This window comes from Oxyura jamaicensis, chromosome 1 (assembly GCF_011077185.1).
Source record: "Oxyura jamaicensis isolate SHBP4307 breed ruddy duck chromosome 1, BPBGC_Ojam_1.0, whole genome shotgun sequence".
Taxonomy (NCBI): Eukaryota; Metazoa; Chordata; class Aves; order Anseriformes; family Anatidae; genus Oxyura; species Oxyura jamaicensis.
In genome coordinates this window covers 6216443-6237420 of record NC_048893.1, presented here as the reverse complement: position 1 = coordinate 6237420, position 20978 = coordinate 6216443, and the positions used below count along the sequence as shown (strand labels likewise).

At 43.6% G+C, this 20978-nt stretch overlaps 1 long non-coding RNA gene across 1 annotated transcript; it reads left to right on the top strand.

Annotated features, from left to right (window-relative positions):
* Positions 1–1364: 1364 nt before the first annotated feature.
* On the top strand, positions 1365–18160 carry LOC118170096. The gene is made up of 2 exons (XR_004752485.1): positions 1365–1496; positions 17799–18160. It is a non-coding gene; the product is annotated as an uncharacterized LOC118170096 (long non-coding RNA).
* The last annotated feature ends 2818 nt before the right edge of the window (positions 18161–20978 follow it).

Genomic DNA, 20978 nt, shown 5'->3' with positions numbered 1-20978 from the left:
CTGCAGGTTACCAGTCTCCCTAGAAATAAAACCAGAAAACACTTGGGACCATCTACAGGTTTCATAGTAGATTTATGTATGCAGAGCCTATACGGCATGTGCTTTCTGCTTATATTGCCAAGAAAGCGAATCCATCTCCTTGGAGATACACTGAGATCTTCAATGGTTGTGCGAGTGAGATCTTTGAATTACTGTTGCCTCCCATCACGGCATCCATGGCTGATATGTTAAATGAGCATTTAAGACATAGAGGGGTGGTAAAGGTATCCTCAGTGAGGACAAGGAGCAGTAATACTAGCAGCTCATTGTGACTTTTTTAATTTGAGTTCTGGACTAAGTTCTGGCAAACTGGGGGACTTTACTGTGTGTGCAGCAAAGACAAAAGAAGAGCAACAAAGATCAACTGAGTTTTACTTGACAGCACAATTTAAGGAAGCATTTACTATTTGATTATGCTTCTGATAGCTGTTTGTTCCCACAGAGATCCCAGATCGGATTTGAGTACCAAAAGTCCATTTTTGGGAACAGCAAAATATCTAAGTTTTGAGGGAACAATTTATTATTTAGATATGTGCTTTACTGCCAGTAAATATGTGTATCTTGCAATTCTTTGAAGAGTTCCAAATGCAGGAATAGTCCTTGCTTGCTTTTGTAAAATGAAGGAGGGGTTATTGGGAATCAGAAGTGATATACCTGATTTTAATTGCAATGAAACATTTTTTTTTAAAGGCAAAGAGAAACTGAAATCTTTGTAGATAGAGGTGAGGGGAAGATAAATAACCAATGAGGCCTTGTGGAAACAGAAAAAAAAAAAAAGTTTGATTTTTTTAAATTATAAGGAATGTTACAGTGTTTGCATGAAACACTGTTTTAACACATCAGCATAGTGGGAATACAACTGAGAAAGCTATTATTTGGGCCCACATAGTTTATTCAGATTTTTCTTTTCACCACTGTCCCTGGTCACAATCTGGTTTGTCCATTCTACAGGTCATGAGTAACATGCAGGAGTGTACTGTGTGTGACCTGTGAATAAAGGAAACTTTATTCTAACTCTTTCCATGATGTCCTGAACTGCTGGAGTGAGTTACAAGTAGCTCATCTATCTGTGCCTGTACTGCACTGAAGGTAAATATTTGCAAGCACGACTTACAGATGTATAAAAGTGTCTAGCTTTTCCCAAGTCACACCATAGCATTTGTTTGCAAAAATAGACATTGGTCAGCTCCAGGTCTGAGGGCTCAGATTCAGTCAAGTTACTTAAGAAATTCCCTTGTGGCAGCTAAACCATGGAAACAGTCTTTGTATACATCATTATTCCCTAGCAAATGTGAGATAACACAGCTTAACTTAGTCTGAAAGGCAGAGGGTTGTGTTGAATTATCTTCACATCACCCTGGGCTAATAGCTCGGAGGCTGTTTTTGCAGTTGTCTAGGAGCTGAACCCTGAGAATCTAACATAGCTGGAACAAAGGCTTGAACTTCAGAAAGCTTAGGTAGGAAGAACCTCTCTCTATGTATATCTCTATGTATATACACACAGGGCTTAAGTTTTATCCATCTGTCTGTCTGTCTTACATAATGTGGAACTCGTGCTGCCTTTGACTCTCTTATGTTGGCTCTGCTCTTCCTGTCTTTCTAGTCTGTGTTGTCTTCTTGCTCCTGACTGATGCCGTGTTAGCTGCTGGAAACTCCTGATTTTGGCCAGGATCCCATAGATACTCTACAGACATAACTGAAAGACTGACGTCTTTCTCAGGACACCATGAATATACACTACACCAGTCTGGCTTGCTTCTTCTGAAGAGCTCAGAGTCCTAAAGAGCATTGTTTTATTCTGTACAGAAGTGTCCGTGGGTCAGTGGAAGGACCACTACCCTTGATTAATACCTGGGCTCCTTGCCAAAGCAAATACTAGAGTGTTTGCTGTGCCTTCAGATTTGCTTATTAAGGTTAATTTCCAATTGATAGGTAATTTGCAAGCACTGCAAAGATATGTTCTTTGCAGGCTTTGAGCAGATTAAGCGGAGGAGAGGGGATGCTGTGAAGTGCATCCAACTTCTGCAGTCAGCAGTATTGTGTGATGAATGTCACCATAACCTAGAGAAAAGTAAGATAATGAAATGCATTCATTTCTTACAACAATTAAGTGTTACCATGGCCTGGAAATGGCTCAGAGCCAGCTGATAAAATTTACGTTAAAAGATGTCAGACCTTACATGATCCTCTACAGTAAAACAACTACAAAAAGCATGAAATTCAGTTGTATGAACCAAATGCCATAAACAGATGTGGTGAGCTTCATGGATTTTTGATTACCAGTCTAGTATTGAACTGATTTCTATTGATACTGTTACTACCTTAAAAGGGAGAATGATTAGATGCTGAGTCCAGGGAGTCAAGACAAAGCAGAAAGAAAATTGTAAAAAAAAAAAAAAAAAAGAAAAGAAAAGAAAAAAAAAAAAGAAACAAGATAATGTTTTTAGTCTGATAAACATGTCGTGGGCAGGGATCCCTGTAGGATATGTAAAGCAAATGGTAGTGACAAAGAATGTATCTAATTGATTGCTTTTGGCCTGTTCTGCACAGTTTAATACTCAGTGTGTCATGTACCACTTTCCCTCCCGCGCATGGCCGAATGAATAACTTCTTTTACAACTGCAATTATATAACATCCCTGTGCAATGACACAGAAGAGTAAAAATAGTGCCTCTAATGCAGCTTTTAGATGATCTAATTCAAAGCTTGCTGGTATGTAGAGAAATTGTAATTTAACAGTTTTCCTTTTCAGCTTTCCTTCCCTGAAATGAGTTGCAATTTGATTGTGCTGAGTTGCTGGACTTCCTCACCATCAGCTCTGATATCCTTGAAACAGATGCATTCTGCTACCAGTCACACACACACACACACACACAATTCTAATAAATTTAGTAATTGAATTCAAATTGGCAAAAAGTCACCATTTATTCTCAGCCTAGCAAGAACAGCATCCATGGAAAGTACCCTGTGTGATGTCCTTCAAGTACAAGGTCCTGCATTAAGAAGCATGACAACAAAGTAATTTTCTCCTTGTCCTAAGGATGCCTTAGACTTTTTTTTTTTTTGCTGAGAAGAAGAGCAGAATGATAACGGCAAGTCATAAACATATCCACAAGATAACCAGGGTATGGTGGGCAGCCAGGAGGAGGGCCATCCATACTCTGGGGTGCGTCAGGCACAGCACTGCCAGCTGGCTGAGGGAAGGGATTGTCCTGATCCAGATTGTCTGCTCTGGTGTGGCCTCACCTTGAATTCTGCGTGGTTTTGGGTGCCACAGTATATAGAGGACATAAAACTATTAGAGAGTGTTCCAAAGGAGACTGGTGAAGGGTTTAGAGGAGAGGATGTATGAGGGGCGGCTGAGGTCCCTGGGTTTGCTCAGCCCCGAGCAGAGCAGGCCGAGGGGAGGCCTCATGGCGGCCTGCAGCTCCCTCACGAGGGGAGCGGAGGGGCAGGTGCTGAGCTCTGCTCTCTGGGGACAGCGACAGGACCTGAGGGAACGGCATGGAGCTGGGACAGGGGAGGGTCAGGCTGGGGGTTAGGGAAAGGTTCTGCACCCAGAGGTGGTCGGGCACTGGGACAGGCTCCCCAGGGCAGTGGGCATGGCCCTGAGCCTGCCAGAGTTCAAGGAGTGTTTGGACAACGCTCTCAGACACATGGCCTGATTTTTGGGTGGTTGTGTGTGGACTTCATGAATTTGAACATCATGACCTTATGAGTCTGTTCCAACTCAGGTTATTCTATGATTTTATGATTCTATAAGTCTGGTGGTTTTGTGATCTGTCCCTGGCAGTTCAGAGGAAAGGTACTGACTGGAATAATTGCCATTGACAGTACTACAGCATCCTTCTTTGGGCTATCTTCTCCTTCCTTGAACACTCAACAGGTACCAGTGTCCACTCAGCAAGCAGTACATTTCACTCAACAGCCACCATACCAGCAGGTGCTTCTGGTTTTGTCCTTATACTCTTGATGGTAAAGGGGAAAGAAGTAAAAATGGATAAAGGTGCAAAAAAGTTAACAATGGAATCGACAACTGTCCTTGTTTTTATTTTCCGATAGATGGCACTAATTCTCTTTCCAGATCATCATCAGCTGAACTGACAGGAGCTCCAGAATACCAGAAGTGTTTAAAAACACAAGCATCTTTGCCCTTTTCTTTTGCTGTCTCTGAGTGTGAAATTTGGACCAAGAAGGCAGCAGACTGAGAAAATGTTTGAAGCCCTCGGAATGTGGTACTGCTGCCAAGTACAGTCATGCCAGGAAAACACAGGCAGATCAACCAGCAAATGTGACCGAGGGCTAGAAGCAAGGGAGGGAGCTTTACTTTTGACTAAGGATGGTCAAAAGTAAAAGTGGGACTATTTTAGGGAATTACTGAGCAGGAGTTGGAGAACCATGGAGAGAGGAAACTGAAGCATGGGACTGCAGGATAAATGAAGTCACAGACACACAAGGAGCAATGGCAGTGCATCTTGTTAGGGAGAGCATTGGTCTGTCCAGTGCAGCATCTCCCCATGTATGGGGGGATTTGTAGTGCTTCTTTAAGCTGTAAGAGGATATCAAGCCAGAATGGTGACGAGGAAACCTCTATTCTGGAAGTACTGTGGCAAAATGGTAAAAGAAGAAAATCTCTTGCAAACAATACTGTTCTCTTTATCCTGAAGTGCACTGTTGTTCATCACTAAAAGAGAACAGTGTTTGCAGCTCCATACCACCATATAGGCCACAGGGAGAGATGATCCATGCTCCCATCACACTTTTTAACATAAAGGGAACATTGCTTCCTACCTGCAAAGAGATAATCAAAACAGTAACATTTGAGTGGAAGCACAGCATTATTTTAAAAGGCATAACTCTCAAGTTACTCCCAAGGCAAGTAGATTTTAACACCCAGGTCTTCATTAATATTACCACTTAAATCCCTTTGAAAATTCCCTTCTAGTATTTGTAGTTGCAAATGCACTTTATTTTCTTTTTACCCCAAAAGTCTTGCAATGAAGTCTTGCAGTTGAAGGGCTCTCTGTGACTCCACAAGCTGTTTTCCTACTAGGTATGAAAATACCACTTTTGGTGGGTTCATTCAAAGTGCATTCATCACTTTTCCCTTTTTTACAAAATTTGGAGGAGGGAAGCATTTATAGCATGGCAAAATGCACTGCACTGACTTTTTAATAGGATGCAGCAAAGGCCACAGTAGGTGTTACAAACCACTAGGAGAACAATGACAGTGATGTTATGAAGGTTGTGACAGTACAGAGTTTCCCCAAAAAACCCAGATGATACCAATGATAGGAGCTAGTTCTCCTTTTTTTTTTTTTTTTTTTTTTTTCCCTGTCAAGTCTTTTGATTTCCAGTTATAAACTCTCACTGTTATTTATAACTATTCAGTTATAAACTCACCCTTACAAGTCTCCACATATATATATATATTTCTCTCAGTGTGCTTCTTTGTTTTCTGGCATTGCCTAGACAATCCATGATGTAGTAATCTCTTTGGGCCTTGGCATGGAAGAAGAGTACTTGAACTGTTGAACTACAAAACCCATGGGGCAAAACATGTCTTGAGGCTCCTGTCTTCAAATGGGGCTTGTAGTGTCAATACACATAATAAGTAATGCATATAATACACATGAAGTCTTAAGTGAGGCAAATCACTGAGAAATCTTCCCGAGCCAGCTAGAGTTCTGACTATGACTAAAATATCAAAAACATTTGAGGCCATAACTTTATTTAGTGTTTTAAGGCTGTACAAGAGCTGCCATTGAAAAGAGTTCAGGTGGAGACATAGAGACAGCCAGAACAGAGTGAACCAGATCAGAGATTTTAACCTGGATTGGTTTCCCCTGAGCTGGCTCACCACCTGCTCACATAACTGTGATGGAAGTCTGTTAAGAAGTGATTTTGGATAGAGGGGAAAAAGGGCTGATTCTTTCAACAACCATGCTGGTGTATGCTAGCATAAACTCTGTGTGAAACTACAGTGTGAATGCCACAGCAGAGAGATGCAGTGGGACCAGGAAAAGATGTTATCATATCTTGCCCTGCAGACTGCAGCAGGCTACCCCAGCTCTCAGTGATGCCCTGGATCCCAGAGGGATGCCAGCCCTGGTGCTCAGCACTTCTGATCTGCCTCCTGGGCACAGCAGGACATCTGCCCAGTAAAAAACACAACCACTCGTCCACTGCAAAACAGGCTAGAAGCCCACAGCCTGTCATTATATGGCCACAGGAATAGCAGTGAACATCAGGAAGAATTTGGTTTGATAGAAAAAGAAGAGAAGGAGAATTTTTCTGGGATTATTCAAGGCACAAACTTGAAATTTCTGTCAGAAAACAAACTGCTTTTCAGACAGCTGAGGGCGCTCAGCACATTTTTAGTAAAGTTGGTGCTTTGCAGGTTTGAGCCTTAAGACAACACTCTTAAATACAGCGGTGCTTGAACCAGAGATGGTGCTGATAGTCAACAAAGCCTATTACATTATTTTTTTTAAGGATTTTAATATATACCAGATTTATCTGGTTTCTCATTTATCTTTAATGATTGCTATAACTTACTCAGGCTTCTTAAAATCCCTCTGACTTTTGTTTATTCACCATTCGTTATTATCCTTAATTGCTTAGCACTTGTAAAGCTCCTTAGAACATGAAACAATGCTTCTGAGTTGTTAACCATTATTACCAGTAGTGGTACAAATAAAAAGCAGTGTATTTTGCTGAAATACACTTAATACATGCACTTTATTTAAATGAAATCCTTACTGTTACTAAAGCTTTCCTTAGTTGGATACCTCACGTCCTCAAGAAGAAAGATTAATCATGGCAATAGCTTCTATACTTGTTTCAGCTCTATAGGGACATCTTGTCTTAGAAAGTTAAGGATTTTTATGTCAGTCTATTGCCATATCTTCTATCCATGGAGACTTTGATTTTGGTTTTCAAGTACTGGTAACTGCAGAGAAATGGTAAAACCCTTCATGTCTCCTCTCTTGGTGCTGAGTAAATGTCATTTCTCCGTACTCAGCCTGGAACTTCCAACACATTTCAGCATTTCAGCAGAATAAAAAATGGCTTCAGCAACATGTAAGTTCCTCACGTCACAACCAGGCAGCATTATCTGGGTACTAAAGGAAGAGCCATTGTTGCATGCAGAAATCAGGTCCACTTTCCTAATGAGATGCCAAATCCAGATGCCAGACCCTTTGCTGAGTACCGTTTATGCCTGTTAGGTCTGTTGGGGGTGATTCAGTCTGGATTTCTCATGGTATAGCCTGTGGATGTTCCCAGGGGCAAGTGATCCCTCTAGGATACCTCCTGCTTAACATATTGTCCATCTTTAGCATCCAGGTGCTTTTGTCAGCATCATAACTATTTGAGGCAGAGGGATATGTGAAGGGCATTCATTTCTGTGCAGTTCAGTATCTCACAGGTGTGATCCGGGAGGACTGGGGGATGCCTGAATACAAGACAGAGGCATTTCTTCCCCTCCTCCAGCCCTCACTCTGTGCAACTTTGATGCTCTCTTTTCAACTAGGCAGGTCCAGGTGGGGTTAATGGCTGGAGGCTCTGTAACCAGACATCCTCAGCCACTCCACGGGAGCCAGGCTGGGCTTCCCGGACCAGGCAGCATTAACGGCAAGCCCTGGAGGGGATGGATGCTGCAGACAGGCCCCACGGTAAATCCTTTGTGCTCTTAAAAGCAAGAGCCAGTTAAGGAACAAAGCAGATGAGGGAGCAGACTTTATAATCAGGTTTACAAGTTGATCAATTATTATCATCGTTGCAATAAACCAGTCACAGACATGAGAACAAGCTGATGTTACAGAAAGCCTCCTATAAAAAATGTGTTTCTAGACATGCTGAGTTCTGTGAGGACAAAGAAACAACCTATTAAAAATCTTGTTAACCCACAGGCTGTAACCTCAAAGCAGATGCTTGCTTTATACATGTTTTATTTGTCACACATCTTCACTTGTTCTGCTGCCTTCTTGTCTAAAGAAATATTTTTTGAGGGAGTGTAGATTATTGGAGAGCATGGTGTAGAGGGGGTAAACACAAGTGGTCATTTCTATTTATTAAGCTCCCATGAGGTGGACGGAGTGTGTTCTGAAGGCTTGGAGATACAAGTATTATAATATATATGCATTATGCATTTATTAGTAAGATTAGAGTAGGGCCCAAATGACTGAGCTCCTGTCCATATCTCATTGCTTTGGCTTAACCTATTCCTCCCAAGGAAAGAGAGCTGTGACAAAATCTGAATCAACCCTAAGATCAAATATCATTAATATTGTGCACCATTCCCAACAGGGATTCAGATCTAGGGATTGCTTTTACTTGCAGTTGTTCCTATAATGCATCACTATAGGATCTGGACACCCCTGAGATCATAATAAAACACTATTGATCTACACATGGCTAGTTCTGACTTCTGCAAAGATTTGTCTTGATCTGATAACTTCCCCTCTGAAACCACCTGCTCTGTTTGTAGGCTGTGCTTTGGGCAGGGATTTAGTACAAGATCTCTTTAAAATCCCTGTAGTTTCTCCTTGAGGATAAAGGTGGTTGCTGACACAGCTGCTGCTTGGGTCCCAGCCGGACACCGCAGGTTTTGGCAGCAGAGGTGTGTCCCAGAGCAGACACACCCTGATGAAGTCTGTTTTAGGTTTCTGGAGGATTTTTATGTAGGATGTGTAAGCTATGGGGAAGCTTAGAGCAGAAGCACGGGGAGCTCATGAAAGTAAACTTCTTCAGAGGCATTTTCTCTGCTTTATTCTTTGAAAGCAAGGGGTCATCTAAGGTTTTGGACTGGCTGAGACTGCAGCCAGTAAAGTACGCTTAGGGACTGAGTGGGGAAGATTGCTTTTGCAAGTGAGACCTGCACTAATATATCACTTTAATTTTGTAACTCATTTTGCCTGTAAGTGCTTCAGTGGATATCTATGTACCAAACCTCAAAGAGCTTCCTAGATTACAGCCAGCTCTCATAAAAGGATCATTTGCCCGGAGCCATTACCCCAAAACACCTCATCCTTGAACCCAGGAAATGGAGAAGAATATGTCGAGCGAAAGCAACTGGAGAAATCTGAGAAGGAGAAAATAACTTCCCTGAGAATGATTTTTCACAGATTAACGTAATTCATAGGGCACTTGGATTACAGATAACCTAATTGCTTTGGAAGCAGAGGTTTTTTTTCTCCTTGTTCTTTTGCTTGCCGCTTCCATTTTTCAGTCCTTGTTTGCCACTAAGCTCAGGGAGGCAAAATCAATAGTGGTCTAACTTTAATAATTGAGCAGAGCAGGGAGCCAGCTGAATAACCCCTATCTCGCTTGAAATCAGAGCAGTTACTTCCTAGCTTGAGCTCACCTAGCTGAGAATTAGGTGCAGGCAGAGGTGGAAAAGGGAATAAAACCACCAAAACTTACAAAGCCAAACCGACAGCTCCTCCCTGAGCTGTCATGCTTCTCACTGTAGGAGCGACAGAGGTGTAAAGGATTGCTCTCTCGAATCATTTGGTATCGGGATGCAATCAGGCAGAATGGTCTGAAAGCATCTTCAGTCTGTAGGAATGAACCCACCAGGGGTCTAAGTGTTATTTCCAGATTTCATCCTAAAGCTTAAGCGATGCACTCATGGAGAGCTGATAATATACATGAAGTACATGAGGAAGAAAAGAGCCTGACAAATAATAGCTTTTAACTCGGGGCGTGAAAAAAGAAGGCAATAAACACCTCCAGCAAATGATAGGTACACTGCGGGAGGTGTTTCTGAAAGGCTTTTGGATAGTCTCCCAGTGCAGGGTGAGAACCCAGCTGAAATACAGTGCTTCACAGCATCCCCTGACTGAAATGCTGACATCCCTGGAGAAGACTGCACAAAACTTCTACCACCCATGTTAAATGTCACAGTGGTTAAGGGAGAGGGGTCTCTCAGTACCAGTAAACTACGGGGAAGGGGTGCAGTATGAGGATTTTGCAGTTTACAAATGGAAGATGCCTGTGTGATGTGCTCTTTGAAAGTAAGGGACCTGGGAATCTAGATTAAACCCACTTATAAATACTGAGAACAGGGGCTTCTCTGAGGTTTGTGTTCTTTTGATGGGGCAGGCTGTCCATCAACAAACTCCTTGGTAAAGGCTTAAGTCATATCTGAGACATCAGGATATAGCAGGTGAAGAAAACCAATGCCAAGATGTCAGCAATCCGTGAGATACAAGATAGCATCACTGCAGAGCCAATAGACAGAAAATAGAAGGTAAAGATTTCCTTTCTTTCATCGGATCTCCAGGGATCCTTTGGCAGAGCATCCAGGAAAAGTGCTTTGAATCCTAAGTAGAGTGAGAACGCAGACAGCCTGATTTCAAGATGTTCAAATATTGCTGAGTGATGGGAGCATCCATCAGGACAGTGCCCTGGGAAGATGCTGGATACTCATTGTGTCTGGGTTTTTGGGTACCATGGTAATGGTGATGCAAAGAAGCAGTTATTCAATGGAAAATTATATGTCATTTCTATAAGGAATAAGGAACACGTGCTATTTCTGTAAGGAGTAAGAAACAAGAAAGCTTTCCATTCTGTTGTGTGGGAATCCCACTGTTGTTTACCAAAGCTTCCTTTTTAATGGGACAGCACACGCTGCAGCTGTGGGCCCCGTGTGTATGTTAGATGAAGGCTGTAATGCGGGGTGGAGTTTGCAGTCATTCTCCCAAACAGTGGAGCAAGATCAAAGCCTTTCATTTGCATTGCTTGCAATGTCTGTTTTTATTATCATTATTTCTTTTCAATGGCCTGCAGCGCAACAGAAACTGCAGCACAAGGAGATCATGATTTCAAGAAGCAAACAAAACCAAAGCTTTATTAGACAGGGCCCATCCATATTCTTCTCTTCCAACTCTAGTTTTCCCCACTGTCCGTGTGTGTGAACCCAGGGAAAGCCTTGCAGAGCCAGGGGAAACCCAGGAGGCAATTAACTGGTCTTGAAACAGCACAGCCTTAAACAGCCGCTGGTGACCTGGAGGTTCTGCACAGTGGGTGTACGTAATTGTGCTGCCAACTTACCATCAAGGCTCTGTTTTTATGAATATTTTTTTGCAATGAATACCAGTTTGTCGAACATGCCTTTAAATATGTTCACGAAGGGGCAACTTAGTAGTTCATGAAGATGGGAAGCAAGAAAGGAAGAGGCTTGTCTGTCCCTGACCATCCACTCATCCACTGGTGTATGGCTGGGCAGAGAAGCAAGGCCATAAAACGTGATCCAGCTGATCCCAAATGATGGATGGGGAAGAGGAATTCCTACCTGAGCAGAGTGAATCTTCTCAGGGAATTTCCCCTGGCCTTCTTTTCAAAGCTCTTGCTGTTCTGTCATGACCTGTGAAGCATTTGTTTGGTTTGGCTTTTCATTTTTTTTTTTTTTTTTTTTTCCCTTTTGGTTCTTGTCTGTTTTGTTTTTGAGGGAATAACATCCCGGCCCCTAACTTTTCTGGAGGCAATACACACATTCCTTACAGCGCTGTTACCAAGACAAAAAATGTTCCTCGTAATTACACATGATTTGCTCATTCCAGCATTTCCACCTCTTCCCAGAAGTTTTATGATCATAATTAATTTCTCAGGCACCTACTCACTGCTCTAGGCATTTTCCCAAACTTTTAAACACACAGTTAGTAATCCTGAATCTTTCACTGCTCTATTTCTTTTCCTTAACTTGTTATAAATTCTTTGTTAGTAGTCCTTCCTGCAACAAACCAGGTGAGCTTTATTCATGTAGCCCCCGTTACCAGTCTGTTACTATTCATGTCGTGTCCCCCCTTGTGATATTCTAGGATCTTGGCTTTAACACACCACTGTGATCAAAGAAAATGGTGTTATCTCAATTTTGCAAATGGGAATCTGGGATACGATGAGATGAAGTCATATACTGAAGTATTTGGCTTTTGGTGACCTAACCAAAGTATCACAGGAAGCCAGTGGCAGAAAAAGGAATTACACCCAGATGTCCGAAGTCTGCTCCCTACCTGCTGGGTCAGCTTTATTTTACTGGTTTCATTTAAAAATATATATATATATATATATTTTTTGCATTTCTTTTGTCTTTCATAAAATGCTCTGCAATTTCTAGTTCGTGTAGGACTCATGCCTTTGCCAAATGCCTGTAAGGAAAGATGACCCAAGAGGGAAGCAGTTTTAAGAAGCAAGGGCTCCTCATGGGGAGTTCTCTTCTACCATTTCTGGATAATGAGTAGAAAAAGATCTTTTTCTTAAGAGAGAAATAACTCTGAGCTGAGCCATGGAGTATTAGTCATGCCACACAGTCATCGTACTCATGCATGATAGCACTTGTCAGTAGTAAGTTTCTCGAATCTCAGAGGGAGAAAGTAAGAGAGGAGATCTCAAACACTGTTGGGTTTTAGCAGACAATCCAACTGACATCATAACAGCCTGCCGTTGGGTTGGTAAGTTATTAAATCGAGAAACCTCCAAGCATAATCCAGCACAGCTCTTGGTAGGATTCAGTGTGATCCATCAGTCTCCACACCATGGGCAGCAGCTTGAGCTTCTTCATGTCAAAGAGTCCCAGAATGGCTGAGGTGGGCAGGGACCTCTGGGTCCGTCTGGTCCCATCCTGTTCCAGCAGGGCCACTCCGAGCAGGGTGCCTAGCACCACGTCCAGGCGGCTTTTGGAGATCTCCAAGGAGACCTCACAGTCTCTCTGGGCAGCCTGTGCCACTGCTCCGTTACCCCCACAGCACAGAAGGGCTGCCTGGTGTTGATCCCAGCCTGTAGTTCCTCAGGTCCTCCCTCTCTCATCAGCTTTCCTCCAGGCATTTCTCCCAGCTGCACAGCCACATACTCAGGCACTGCCGTGTGCCGCAGTGCCAGGATTTATTCTAGCTCTGTTGTTACAAATCAATTGCACAGGCTGCAAAAACTTCACAAATTCCAACTCTTCACCTCTTTAAACCCAACCCTGTGTCAACCTCCCATCACAGCTCACAAGACCCACCGGTATCCTCAAGCTGGAGAAAACCACCCACAATTTGTTTGCTGGAACAGGAAGCAATGCTGCTGAAAAGGAACATCGAAAGCTCACTCTTTGTCAGACAGAAACCCAGCCAAAAAGTCAGGTTTCAGCTTATGCAGAACTTGGCCAAACCTTCTTATTAATTTGGCTTTCAACCCAACCAGAGCAGCACTGAAATGCAAAACTACCTAGGTGGGTAAACCATTTTCCGTGTGCTCTCAGATTATGGCTCAGTAGGGTTATAACTGTCCAGTAGGATTATCTGCTGAGTAGGGTTATCTGCTGGTCCAGAACAACAAACTCTGGGGTGAGAAAGTAGTGATGAGCCTGGTGGGCTCTGCATTTCCACCAGGTTGTGCTCCCACAGGAGAGAAGCAGTCACCATCACACCTAGATGGTGGCTTGCCAGGCTTAGACATGGTGACTAGCAATGCCCCGTCCTAAATATTTCACTTTATTTACTGCAAATATGGCTTTACATATGGACTAGGCAAGGACTTAAGAAAAAAAAAAAAAAGAAAGCAGAAGTCTGAAAAGTGCTGCCCTTGTATTTTTTAGGCTATAGGTCTGTGTCTGTCAGCATACATGTATTCAGCAAACGTTATCACTGCAGCATGAGATCTGATAAAGGTCCAATTGCACAAGACCAGTGCAGCCCTTGGGACTGTAGTTGCAAAAGCAATTTCCTCCTTTACAATGGAGCCTTAACACAGCAGCAAACACCCTCCTGCTTCATGAGAACATGAAAGATCTGGGGACAAAGGTAGGGCGTGGGGGGCGAGAGGAGCCCGCCGGGAGCCTGGGATGAGCTCAGCCCACACGGCCGCCTCCGCCAGCCCCAGCCAGCTCCGGCCACTTGTTGCCAAAGATCTTGGGGATGAAAGTGCCTGGACGGACGAGAGGAGAAGCCTGTGTAACAACAGTGTTTCTTTGTTTCAAGTAAAGGAGCCAAATTTACCGCGGGATGCAAAGCTGACCCTTGGGGTGAAAGACATAACTGAGCCTCCTCGGAGGCTGCCCTCCTACTGCAAGCCAAACCCAGCAAATCTTGGATACATTTGCATTTAAAAGTAAGAGAGAGCAAAAACTCCCTCACAAATTGTTCCGGAGGGAGAAAAAAGCAGCAGAAGGACACGGTGTGCTCAATGGGGATCCCGCAGTGGATACGGGTACAGGACAATTTGCTCCTTACAGCTCCTTGCTCATTTCTGGTTTACAAATAACGCTTTTGTCAACACAGGGCTAGTCCTACAAGAGCTGAAGAAGCTTAAAGCTGAGTGAAAGAAATCATGTTCTGGAGGCAGTTCACAGCAATTTTTATTTTTTTAACCAAATAAAAAAAGAGTTCACACCTGTGCCTGCTTCACAATGCTATTTTTCAAGTTTGCAGTTGCTCTCCGGGGAATCCAAGTGACAGATTTATGCAAAGCTGCAGTTCGGATCTTTGCTTGCCCTGGAGCAAGGCTTTTATCCAAGGCTCTTCTTCCCTCCTACATGATGGGATGGTGAAGAGGAGGAATGCATCACACTTGAAAAAGGCGAAGGAAAAAAAAAAAATCTTTCACAGCTGTTCCTAGCAGCTGGGATATATTTAATCAGAGTTGGAGATTAACAGAGATGTCTGTGAAAAAGAGACTTTTTTTCCTTCCCCCTTTGGTTATGTTATCACCTGTGCAGCAGCCAAGGCTCAGGGCTGAACCTCAGCACCAAACTCGTGGCGAGAGGATGGATGGGCTGCAGGTGGCTTTCTGGTGGCCCTCCAAGAAAGGGGGACAATTTATTCAGGCTGTCTGTATTTATTCAGGGCAATTTATTCAGGCTTTCTGTAACCTCCTAAGTGTTTCAGGCTCCTTCAGGACCTCAGGCTATGGCTGTGTCCAGCTCCAGCAAGCTTCTGCACAGATGGGTTTTTAGTAGGGTGCCTGCAGAAAGCAGCTCTTTGACTTACACTGAACTACTCTCTCCTGGACAAATGGGTTTTAAAGCTTTTGGTTCTTTGTGTTCTTCTACTTGGAGATGAGAACCATGGAGAAGGTTTTTCCTGTTATCTCAGCAAGTTCTGTGCATACATGGACACAAACTGACTCCTGCTTATATCTATAGGTAATGGTAAATCTTCAGTAGCACAAGAACTTCTGAGGTCTCATAAGCATCCTGTCTTAGGGTTGGTGAGCCTTGAGCAGCTCTTTGGGCTGTGCTCTCCTAGAGAGCAGTTGTGTTTTATCTCCCCTGCATGGTGTGCAAACATCCTGAAATCTTCTGTCCTCGAATCATTAAGGATTTAAAAGGTAGAACTTCAAAAACAGAGCTATTAATACTTAGATGGGCTTACCTACAATGCTGGTCTCCATGTTATCTGAGTGCCATAAACACAAACCAAAGAGGGGTGTTTCCTCCTTGACAAAGCTGACAGCATGTAGGAGCATCTCATTGCCAAGGAAGCTGGGAGCACCAGTGCTTACCCATCAGCAGCACTGCTCTCGTTGTTGGCAGCCAAGTGAATTCCTCAGTGGTTGTGGCATAGCTAGCCCAGATCCTGGGGAATCACAAAATCACAGAACTGTAGGGGTTGTAAGGGACCTCCAGAGATCATCAGGTCCAACACCCTGCCAAAGCAGGTTCCCTACAGCAGGCTGCTCATGTAGGTGTCCAGACAGGCCTTGAATATCTCCAGAGAAGGAGACTCCACAGCCTCCCAGGGCAGCCTGTCCCAGTGCTCTGTCACCCTCACCGTGAAGAAGTTCTTTTGCGTGTTGGTGTAGAAACTTCCTGCGCTCCATTTTGTGGCCATTATCCCTTGTCCTGTCCCCACAGACCACTGAAAAGAGGTTGGCCAAATCCCTCTGTCTCCCACACCTCAGGTATTCATACACATTGATGAGATCCCCTCTCAGTCTTCTCTTCTCAAGGCTGAACAGACCCAGGTCTCTCAGCCTTTCCTCACAGGGGAGATGCTCCAGGCCCCGTATCCTCTTTGTGGCCCTCCGCTGCACTCTTTCCAGGAGATCTCTGCCTTTTCTGTACTGGGGAATGAAGGTGCCCTGAGTCAAGAGGTGTTCTGGTGAGTGGTGAGCCAGCTGATTGGCAGGAGAGGAGGGTGCAATCTGCATTGGGACAGTTGGATCAGAGCCCATGGTGAAACATGGCCACACATTTGGGTCAACTCCTGGGGTTAAGCACAGCTTTTTTACCCTTTGTTGAGAGCAATTTCTAAAATCCAAATAAACCTCCAAATCAATGGCAGGGGTGATGTTCTTCTGTGTCAACTGCTCTGCAAACAGTGTCTGTGTCAAAACCCTATTTAAAAGCATTCCAGAGAAGAGTAAGACCAGAAGGCACAGAAAAATAAAGATCCTGCATGCCACTGGGCTCAGCAGGGCCCTGGGCCATTTGGGGAGGTCTGTCTAGATGTGTTGATGCCCTCTCAGTAGCAAGTAAAGAGAGAAACTTGCTGGTTTCCATTCCTTTTCCGTATTTCCATGATTGGGGAATGAGTGGGTTGTGAGGATCAGGCATACCTCACGGGAGTGTTGATGGAAGTTGTTTTGCTCAGTTGTTGTGGTGGGAAGGCTACAAGCTCTCTGGGGAGATAGCTTATAAAGGCTTCTTGTCACTAGTTCAGTAGTTGCACTATCCAGTGTTCAAGAAATTAAACTGTAAACTTATAAATTCCCTCTTTCACTCCTTCTTTGCCTTAATTTTTCCTTGACCAGCTACTTTCTTCGCTGCCCCTTTTCTACAACCCCAAGTCTTTTTCTGCCTTTCCTCCAAGGTCCTTTGCTTTTTCCCCACTGTCTCTGGTTTACTTTGGGACTCTGCATCATTGTGCTTGCCTTATCCCTCCTGGTACTTCTTATTCCCTTCACCTCTAGGACTTTTTCTACGGGGTACAGGGGAGTTTCTCACCCCAACAGCAATCTACGACTCAGTGATATGTGCTGCTTCGCCCTTCTTCCCACAGGTCTGCTCCTCCAGATGTACCCGCACGTCTGTACCCAAGGTACAATACCACAGAGATGGGTGGCTGGAGCCCAGCACAGTTTGGGAACTACCAGCTTCAGTGGGATTCAGTCCCCAAATCCAGAGCTCCTTGGGTGCTGGGTGAGGCATGGGTGGCAGGCAGTTGTGTTCCTTATTGCATCCCTGGGAAAAAAAAAAAAAAAAAAAAAAAAAAAAATCAGTTACTCAACATATTTGTGCAGATTGAGAATAGAAATGTGCTGAAAATTAAGCATATGCTGTTTTACGATGGAAAATGTTTAAGTAAAAATGCTGTAAATTGCATAAAGGTGTTTTGTAAGAGGACTGTCATATACCATGAGACAACTTTAGTGGAAAGAACAGCTGTAATAAGAAACAAATTGCACTGACCTTTGCTCCAGGGCTTGAAAGCAGGTTTCTTTGGGGCTGTGGAGACTCATTTGCCCTCCAGCAAAGGATGAATTAAGACGTTATGTTTAACATAAACAAGAGAGATTTAATCCCAAATCCTCATGCGAGTGCACTTTGTGTTCTCTTAAAAGTTCAGTAATTCCATAAGCAAGATGGACAGTTGGGTTATTTTAGACTCAATGAAAGCAGGGGAGGAACATAAGAGATGTCAAAGGGAATTAACTCATCAGAATAAGAACCCAGTTGTGAAAACTGAGCACAGGGTGAGTTCAATTGCATTAACTATACATTGTGCCAAGATCACTCCCTAGAGCTGCCTCTCTCCCCTTTTTGTTTTATCCAGGCAAAGTGCAAGAAGAAAGGTTGGTCTGCATGAGTCCAGAACTGGACATGAGTTTTCCCGCTCGGTCAGTAATAATTTGAGACTCATAATTCTCATTACATACAGCATGGGCTCTACAAGAAACCCTCTGTGGTCAGATGTTGGTTTCGGAGTGATGAAGGAAAGGTAAGGCAATTCCTGCAGACTGGAAGGCTGCAGGGTGAGAGACATCTCTGGAGACCTGTCTCTGCTGGATCTAGCTGCCTATCAGATAAATTCATTTTGGGAGATGATGGTATCAAACACGTTGCCTCCAGTTGTGATTCAAAACTAAAAACTGGTTCAATTCTTTAAAAAGAGAGGAGGGACAGGATATAAATACACACACACACACACAAACAAACAAACAAAAACAAAAAAAAAACACCCTTGAGCTATTAAAGCAAAAGCAAAACACTACAAATCTCCATCTTTTTATTTCCAGACAAGAAGTCAGAATCCTGTTGCATCACTGCTGCAGTAGGACTGGAACACGACCAGCATCACTTTCTCTCTGTGGTTCCCCTAGGATCCTGCAGCTGAAGAGTCCCACTGTGAGTGATCAGGTGCGGGAGGGACAATTGATCTGGCCAAAAATTGGGACAGAAGTACCTCCACTTGACTGAGGTATGTCTGAAGTGCAAACTGTACTTTGCCCATACAATTTTTCTGCAGGATTGACCATGGCAAATTTCTCCACACTTGTAATAAGACTTGCTAGCAGAATAAATACCATGCTTGGGTGAAGGAGCAGAAAACCATATACAGAGTGGTGGTGCCAACCCCTCTCTGGCTCTTTGGAGACCAGTCTCTACAATACAGCCTTCATCTCTGGTCTATGCAGATGGAAGGGACGACAAAAATCAAGGGTGAGCAAGCTACGATAATGACTGGTAGTCTGGTCACCTTGCCACCTAGTGAAAGAAGCTATTTGTATTCAATTTACTCAAAGATATAATTGATTTTTGCATTATGCATGCTGAAGCCACGTGAAGGTTTTTTAATGTATGTAGATTTTTTTATTTTTATTTTTCCATGTAGCAGACAACAGCACAACCTGATCCTATGGCTGAAAGCCAAAGCCAGACAAATCCAGAATGGGAGAAAACAAAAGACTTCGGCACTGTAAGATCTCACCGAGGGATGAGCTTCTCCACCTTCTGAGATTTTAAATTGAGGGTTGGGTGTCTTTATTTCAGCTTTCTTCTTCCAAATTCTGTTATGGTCCTGGGGACAATTTCTAGCTGGTGTGGTCAGATTAGACTTTTCTAACGGTCCCTCTGCCTTTAAAACCTTAACTCCTAAGAATTGCACTTACCTGCACCAGGGTTCACCCTAGGGACTGGGGAGCTAGCCATCTTTATTCATTCCTCCACCACTGTGGGAATGATATGTTTAGATATGTTTCCCACTGCCAGTTGTGTCAGTGGTATGTGTTATGCAGATGTGTGTCTACTGGGAGCCCCGCTCAGACAGCGCATTTCACGTTGATTTATGAACAGACTTCTGAGCACAGCAACTTCTGGCCTCCACTGCCTTGGGCTGGAATCAGCTTGCACGAGGTTGTTATTCTTATTCTTGGACCTGCAGGCACAACTCGTGAACCAGATGCTGGAGAAACGCAGAGCTGAGGAGGTCCTTGCCTTGGAGCTCTTCTGAAAGAGCTTGGCATGAAGCACAGGGTGGGTGTTGGACAAGGGAGCCCAGGAGATGGGTGGGATCAGTCGTGGTGGGAAATCAGTGTGTACAGCAGCAAGCTGGGTGGGCAGCCGTGGGCCAAGACTGGGTCTGGCCAGGAAAAGTTTCTGCAGGACTAAAGACATCAGAGGAAAGAGCCTGCACAGCATCTTTGTTGTGTGAGTGGTTGGAAAGGTCATGTCTGGGAGATACCAGGGGGAAAGTGTCTACGTGACCCTGAGAACAGAAAGACAAGGGTCAGCTAATGATGACACCCAGGCTGTCAGCCCAAGTGGTAGTAAGAAAAAGTGGCTGAGAAAGGGAGAAAAGGCTTGTTGGAATGAGAGAAACAGTTCCCCTTGAGCAGTGATGGGTCTGAGATGGAGGCAGATATCCCTGGATGTCAGAGGACCAGATTGAGGTTGGAGGTCAGGTACAGGGACACAGCTGAGGAGGAGAGAGTTCCCTATCTGAAGGGAGCTGCATTTAAATTGGTGAGATTTGTCAGAGACAGGGACAGAGGGAGAGGAGAGTGAGACCATGTGGATATGTGAGTGCAGGATGGGGACAATGGGGAGCAGGGAAGAGTAAAGGCCAAAGGGTAGGAAAATGGAGTAGCAAAATGGCTCCATCCATACCAGTTCTTTAATCCTTTTACTTTTCAAGTCAATAATTTAAAAAAAAAACACCTCAGTAATTAAAAAAAAAAAAAAAAAAAAACTCTTTTCAATAATATGCATAAAGTACTTTTTGCAGACTCCTTGAGATAGCAGTGATCCCTAGCTGATCCCCAAAGACAGACCCTATTTCTTCATGGTCATGATTATTGTTCAAAAGAAAGAAAGAAGCAAAAAGAAATACCGGGAAATGTTGACCAGGGAAGATGATGATTATTTATTTTTTTATAGGAATCTCCTAGCCCAGCCACTGGTATAAAAATAATTAAATATCATGGAACAAATGCCAAACTAGAAGAGAAAAACAACTCAATTTAGAGAAGCACAGACAGAAGAAGGTAGCAAAAACATCTTTTTCCTAACACTAATATTCGTCTTCGTAGGTTGCCCAGTTTAAAGAGGGGTGGGCACAGAGGAAGAAATCTGAGTTTGATATTTTGTACCCTGGACTGCAAAGGAAGCATCCTGGATATAGAAATAGAAGGCAGCTGGGCTGAGGTTTCAGATCACCTACACCAATCAGAAGGGCAGCCAGACTTCAAACACTGTCTTCTCATTTGATACCTGGAGTAACACAACTCTGTCAATATTTTAAAGGCAAAGAGAGACAGAGCCGAGCCGTGTTTTATTAAAAGCCTTAAATCACCTGCTTTGCCACAGAAACAGCAAAGAAAATGACCCAGCCTGGAGAGAGAAGCCTTTGGTTGAAATATCTGTAAAGATGTGTGAAAGGGAAGGAAGAGCTCCTGCCTGGGAAAACCACAAGTCTGTCCCAAAGTCTAGGAGACTATCTAAGCAGAGGAAGTAA